Here is a 6,502-nt window from a genome sequence, read left to right as displayed (position 1 = left end):
TGGGAAGAAGTGTAGTCCAGATAGCCATGGCAGTCAGTGGGTATATAGTGGATGTCGGTCAGATGTCTATCACCTGCGATGGAGATGGTGAGGTCAAGAAATGGTAGGGCAGTGTCGGAAATCGTCCAGTGGTATTTGAGTGCTGGATGGAAGTTGGTGGTTAAGTGGATGAAGTCAGTGAGTTGTGTGTGGGTGCAGGAGGTGGCCCCAGCAGTCGTCGATGTAGCGGAGGTAGAGGTCGGGGATGGGACCCTGGTACTTCTCGAACAAGGATTGTTCGGCGTTCCCTACAAAGAGGCTGTCATAACTAGCGCCCATGCACATGCCCATAGCTACGCCTTGTATTTGGAGGAAATGGGAGGAGTCAAACAAAAAGTTATTAAGGGTAAGGACCAGTTCCGCTAGGCGGAGGAGAGTATCTGTAGACGGGTATAGGTTGGTTCTCCAGTCGAGGAAGACATGGAGAGCTTTGAGACCCTCCTGGTGGGGGATGGAGGTGTAGAGTGACTGGACGTCCATGATGAAGATGAGGGGATGGGGGCCTAAAGAACGGAATTCCCGGAGACGACGGAGAGCATCTGAGGTGTCTTGAACATAGGTAGGGAGGGATTTAACCAGGGGGGATAGGATGGAGTCAAGGTATGTGGAAATAAGGTTGGTAGGGCACGAACAGGCAGAGACAGTGGGTCTGCCAGGAGAGTCAGGTTTGTTGATTTTGGGGAGAAGGTAAAATCGGGCCATGTGGCGCTGGGGAACGAGGAGGTTGGAGGCTTGGGGGGGGGGGGGGGGGGGACAGGGAACCCGGATACAGTCAGTGATGGTGCTAGAGATAGTGGCCTGGTGCTCATCTGTGGGGTCATGGTCCAAGGATAAGTAGGAGGAGGTGTCTGAGAGTTGGCGTGTGGCCTCAGCCTTGAAGAGATCAGGGCGCCAGACTACCACGGCACCTCCCTTGTCGGCAGGTTTGATAACCCAGTCTAGGTTGTTGCGGAGTGAGTGGATGGCTGTACGTTCAGGGGGGGAGAGGTTAGAGTGAGAAAGGGGAGTGGAGAAGTTGAGGCGGTTGATGTCCCTCCGGCAGTTGAAAATAAAAAGGTCTAAAGCCAGAAGTTGGCCCTGAGGAGGGGTCTAATAGGAGGTGGTCCGTTGGAGACGTGGAAAGGGATCATCAATGGGGGCGAGGACCCCTTCCCATGGAAGAACGCTTTGAGGCAGCGGCGACGGAAGAAGAGCTCCACATCGTGGCGGGCACGGAACTCAATGAGGTGGGGACGGAGGGGAACAAAGGTGAGGCCTCTGCTGAGGACAGACCGTTCGGTATCTGAGAGGGGGAGGTCAGGAGGGATGGTGAACAGACAGCAAGGATGGGGGTTGGGGCCGGAGGAAGGCAGGTGAGTGGACTGAGACCGAGGAGATGTCTGGTGGGGGGGTGGTGGGTGGTCAGGGAGGAGGGGGGTATGAGGGCTATAGTGTGGGTGGGGAAGAGCTGGGGTCACATGGTTTGAGGGGGATGGGGAAGACCCAGTGGAGGTTACCAGGGTTAGGGGGACTGGCACTAGGACCCAACACAGTCGAACACAGGGGAGTGGGTGTCTGCAGCGTGGAAGCTTTGGGCCCGGCGCTGAGCCCAGGATGCAGGTAAGGCAACGGCTGCGGGCTGCTGGAGGGTGGTGGAGTGGCGAGGGTCAGTGGAGTCGATGGTGGAAGCCCGCGGGGATTGGAGACCGGGTCAGCGGGCGAAGCGTGGGAGGTCCCGGTGGGCGGATGGTTGTGGGGCGGCGAGGTTCGGCGGGGCCGGTGCGGTGGCGAGGTTAGGTGGGCCCCTGTGCGGCGGCGATATTCAGCGGTCCCGGTGCAGCGCCCAGGTGAGTAGGCCCAGGTGCGGCGGCGAGGTTGAAGAAGGGTTTCGGCTCAAAAGGTTGCCTATTTCCATTGCTCCATAGATGCTGCCTCACCTGCTGAGTTTCTCCAGCATCTTTATCTACCTTCGATTTTCCAGTATCTGCAGTTCGTCTTAAATCATTTGTTCTTGTTAGTTCTTTATCTTTAAACGTGATAAACACCGGAGAATTTCACACACGGCTCATTTCCATTAGTCTTTATTTGTTTGTGCGGTTTCCTTTTGTTTTAACTGCTTCCCTGCTCCGATCTGAGGGGTTTTAGAAACACAGAAACATAGAAAATAGGTGCAGGAGGAGGCCATTCGGCCCTTCGAGCCTGTACCGCCATTCATTGTGATCATGGCTGATCGTCCCCTATCAATAACCCGTGCCTGCGTTCTCCCCATATCCCTTTACTCCACTAGCCCCTAGAGCTCTGTCTAACTCTCTCTTAAATCCATCCAGTGACTTGGCCTCCACTGCCCTCTGTGGCAGGGAATTCCATAAATTCACAACTCTCTGGGTAAAAATGTTTTTTCTCACCTCAGTCTTAAATGACCTCCCCTTTATTCTAAGATGGTGGCCTCTGGTTCTGGACTAGCCCAACATTGGGAGAAATGTTCCTGCATCTAGCTTTTCCAGTTCTTTTATAATTTTATATGTTTCTATAAGAACTCCCCTCATCCTTCTAAAGTCCAGTGAATACAAGCCTATTATTTTCAATCTTTCCTCATATGACAGTCCCGCCATTCCTGGGATCAATCTCGTGAACCTACGCTACACTGCCTCAATCACAAGGATATCCTTCCTCAAATTAGGAGACCAAAACTGTACACAATACTCCAGATGTGGTCTCACCAGAGCCCTATACAACTGCAGAAGAACTCCTATACTGAAATCCTCTTGTTATGAAGGCCAACATTCCATTAGCTTTCCTCACTGCCTGCTGTACCTGTAAGCCAACCAGTGACCGGTGTACAAGGACACCCAGGTCTCGCTGTACCTCCCCCTTACCTAACCTATCCCCATTGAGATAATAATTTGCCCCCTTGTTTTTGCCGCCAAAGTGGATAACCTCACATTTATCTATATTATACTGCATCTGCCACGCATCTTCCCACTCATCCCCCAACCTGTCCAGGTCACCCTGCAACCTCCTAACATCCTCTTCACAGTTCACACTGCCTCCCAGCTTTGTGTCAAACTTGCTAGTGATGCTCCTAATTTCCTCTTCCAAATCATTAATATATATGGTAAACAGTTGCGGCCCCAACACCAAGCCTTGCGGCGCTCCACTCGCCACTGCCTGCCATTCTGAAAAAGACCCATTCACTCCTACTCTTTGCTTCCGGTCTGCCAACCAATTTTCTATCCATGTCAACACCCTACCCCCAATACCATGTGTTTTAATTTTAGTCACCAGTCTCCCGTGCGGGACCTTATCAAAGGCTTTCTGAAAGTCTAGATACACTACATCCACAGGCACCCCTTCATCCATTTTACTTGTCACATCCTCAAAAAATTCCAAAAGATTAGTCAAGCATGATTTCCCTTTCACCAATGCGTCCACTATTTCTAGAGCCACCTCCCTGAGGACCCTGGGATGCAGACCATCAGGCCCAGGGGATTTATCATCCTTCAGTTCCACTAGCCTATCCAATACTATTTCTCACCTAATGAAAATTTATTTCAGTTCCACTACCCCCTTAGATCCTCTGTCCTCCAGTACATCTGGGAGATTGTTTGTGTCTTCCTTAGTGAAGACAGATCCGAAGTACCTATTCAACTTTTCTGCCATTTCCTTGTTGCCCATAATAATTTCACCCGTGTCTGCCTTCAAGGGACCCACATTTGACTTTGCTACTCTTTTTCCCTTAGCATATCTAAAGAAGCTTTTACTGTCCTTCTTTACATTCCTGGCCAGCTTCCCTTCGTACTTCATCTTTTCAGCCCGTATTGCCCGTTTTGTTTCCTTCTGTTGTCCTATGAAAGTTTCCCAATCCTCTGGCTTCCGGCTACTCTTTGCTGTGTTATACATCTTTTCTTTTAGTTTTATTCTATCCCTAACTTCTCTTGTCAGCCACAGTTGTCTCCTACTCCCCTTAGAATCTTTCTTCCTTTTGGGAATGAAATGATCCAGCGTCTTCCGGATTATGCCCAGAAATTCCTGCCATTGCTGTTCCACCGTCATTCCTGCTAGGATCCCTTTCCAGTCTACCTTGGCCAGCTCCCCTCTCATGCCTTCATAGTCCCCTTTATTCAACTGCATCACTGACACTTCTAATTTAACCTTCTCCTTCTCAAATTGCAGATTAAAACTAATCATATTATCTTCACTACCTCCAAGCGGTTCCTTTACCTCGAGTTCTCTTATCATATCTGGTTCATTGGACAACACTAAATCCAGAATTGCCTTTTCTCTGGTAGGCTCCATTACAAGCTGCTCTAAGAATCCATCTTGGAGGCATTCTACAAACTCTCTTTCTTGGGGTCCTGAACCAACCTGATTTTCTCAGTCTACCTGCACATTGAAATCCCCCATCACCATAGTGGCATTACCTTTGTTACATGCCAGTTTTAACTCCTGCTGCAACTTACACCCTACATCCGGGCTACTATTTGGGGGTCCGTAGATAACACCAATTAGTGTCTTCTTGCCTTTACAATTCCTCAACTCAATCCACAGTGACTCTACCTCGTCAGTCCCTATGTCTTCCCTCGCAAGGGACTGAATTCCATCCCTCACCAGCAGAGTTAGCCCCCCCTCCTCTGCCCACCTGCCTGTCCTTTCTATAGGATGTATAACCCTGAATATTAAGTTCCCAGGCCTGATCCTCCTGCAGCCACGTCTCGGTAATCCCCACAATGTCATATCTATCAACCTCTAACTGAGCCTCAAGCTCATCTACTTTACTTCTTATACTTCGCGCATTCATATAAAATACTTTTAATTCCTTACACATCTCACCTTTCACATCGATCCCTATTACACTTGGCCATACTCTACTATCCCTTTGTGAGCTTCCTTTCCTGTTAATTCTGGGGTCATTAACCATCCCTTTACTCTCTTTCCCTTTAACTCCATCCTCGACACCCCACCCCACTTATTTTTGGATAAAAGATGTGATGCAGGGACAGACTTTGCCACCAGCTTCTCATCGGCTTTCGGTGGCGTTGGCAACACTTGCCAAAACTATTCTCATCAATGAAGTTTTGCAATTTTATAAGCATATAATCAAAAAAAGCCACTAATGGTATTTTTCACTTCCTTCAAAATGTATTCTAAATTAACAAAGAAAGGAGAGAACCTTGGACTGTGAAAAGTAAATTCCATACACAAAGAATATATAATGCTTCCTGTGAAGAAGCTGAGGAATTCCAGTTTCCCTGGGGAATTACATGCTACAGGTGCATGTTACTATCAGACTCTCACAGGAAGCATGAACTTGTATATGGCATAGCTTGTCCTGATAAGTCCTGATGTTTAAGAAGGAACTGCAGATGCTGGAAAATCGAAGGTAGACAAAAATGCTGGAGAAACTCAGCGGGTGAGGCAGCATCTATGGAGCGAAGGAAACTGACATCGGTCTCCAGTTGGTCTCCAGATCAAGGTCAATTTTGGGCAGATTTGGTTTCAAACGACATGTCAAAGGTGGGTACAGGTAATAAATTCAGGAGCAGCTGAGGTAAGGATACAGCATTTCATTAACGCTCAAGTAGGTTTCACTCTTTCAGTAGGCAAACGTGTTCAAGGCCCAATTTCTTCAGTGTGTAGGCACTGTTAAATGTTGTACCATGCGAATTGTATACTGATGAATATCACTGCTGCTCATTCATACAGGGCCTGTCCCACTTGGCCGTCATTTACGCGACAGGCCGGTAGTGATTGACGTGTGACAACCGCGCGACGGTCGCGCGCATCATCATTCGCCTTCAAATATTTTATCTGCTCTGCAAGTAGAGTCAGCGTATTGACATCATTTGTTAAATGAAACATTGATAAAATTATTGTTTGCTGGAAAAATTAATTTACTTTTAAACTTTCTGAATTACTCACAACAAACACAAAATTGTATTCCATTATAGCAGTTTGAGGGTTTGAACCCAGCTTATGAATTAGTTTGCAATTTTTTTTTAAATGGTGTTAGTAAAATTGTTGGTGGTCATTTAAAAAAAAACTAATTTGGTTACTAGTGTTCTTTTAGGATATAAAATCTGCAATCCCGACCTGGATGTTAACTTTTGAAACATCCTTAACTAAGGATGTTTCAAAAATACTTATTAAGGTGTTACGCTGAAGGCATTACTCTGAAAACGTTGATACTTACGGCATAATTATTTTCTCATTGTGGCCGACTACGAATGGGCGGCGTGTGGCGGCCATTGGTTACGCACGGTGACGTAATCATGCATCACCATGCGTTGCACATACAAGGTCAGGACGCCTGTGAGCGACGGCAATACGCTTGCGTGTGGAAGCGATACATCACGCCGGAGGCGCGTGAAGATTTGTGCCCTACAAAATCCTGGAGCACCGCGCGATACCGTGCGCAACTCCATACCCCTTCACGCTCCTCCATGCGACCGTCCCGCGCGGCCCACACGATACCCGTGCGTCTCAA

The sequence above is a fragment of the Amblyraja radiata genome, chromosome 2 (genome assembly GCF_010909765.2).
Source record: "Amblyraja radiata isolate CabotCenter1 chromosome 2, sAmbRad1.1.pri, whole genome shotgun sequence".
Taxonomy (NCBI): Eukaryota; Metazoa; Chordata; class Chondrichthyes; order Rajiformes; family Rajidae; genus Amblyraja; species Amblyraja radiata.
This window is presented reverse-complemented; position numbering follows the sequence as displayed.